At 45.1% G+C, this 807-nt stretch overlaps 1 non-coding gene across 1 annotated transcript; it reads right to left on the bottom strand.

Moving 5' to 3' along the window:
- Positions 1 to 374: 374 nt before the first annotated feature.
- On the bottom strand, positions 375 to 449 carry Trnat-ugu. Its single transcript has one exon. It is a non-coding gene; the product is annotated as a tRNA-Thr (tRNA).
- Between the last annotated feature and the right edge of the window lie 358 nt (positions 450 to 807).

Genomic DNA, 807 nt, shown 5'->3' on the forward strand with positions numbered 1-807 from the left:
TTATGACATTCTGTCACGTCTCCACATTGTTCCATCTTAACGTGGCGATTCCATTCAACCGACTGTCGCATATTCACTACCACTCTGCCTTGAGTTATGTTTGTAGAGAAGGGTAACATAGCCGTTTATTGGATCTACATCAGATACAGTGCTCCAAGCCAGTATACTCTTTCTTACGATGATCTTAGATCTTTATCGTCCCGCTTCCCTCTAACTTAATTCATTTAACTATATATGACGGTAGTATCTGTTCCCGAAAGAACAGTTACCGTGGATGACCATGCAGCTTTGCTAGAAATGAAATGATAATTAAATGGATACCCTAGCTGCAAGCAGGCGTTAATACACTTCATTGGGGACATGTTGAAAATGTGTGCCCCGACCGGGACTCGAACCCGGGATCTCCTGCTTACATGGCAGACGCTCTATCCATCTGAGCCACCGCGGGCACAGAGGATAGTGCGTCTGCAGGGACTTATCCCTTGCACGCTCCCCGCGAGATTCACATTCTCAATATGTCCACAACAATTTATTTATATTTTTCGCTGTTTTCAAATTCTGTTCGCATAACCTGCGTTCTGTTTTAATTTTTAAGTTCCCTTTCTAAACAGAAATTTCCAACTGTGTGGTAGTTCACTGTAGTGCACGAGAATGTAAGTTCAGCTGAGTGTTAGGACTGATTTCCGCTCTGCCTTGGTGGAGGTGGTCAGAGAGCCTCCATTAGCTTTCGTGGCACAATTGCGAGATAGACATCCTAAAAAGACTGGAGGAGCGGCCAACTGCACATTCCTGTGCGACCTCCGCGAC

The sequence above is a fragment of the Schistocerca piceifrons genome, chromosome 6 (assembly GCF_021461385.2).
Source record: "Schistocerca piceifrons isolate TAMUIC-IGC-003096 chromosome 6, iqSchPice1.1, whole genome shotgun sequence".
Classification (NCBI taxonomy): domain Eukaryota; kingdom Metazoa; phylum Arthropoda; class Insecta; order Orthoptera; family Acrididae; genus Schistocerca; species Schistocerca piceifrons.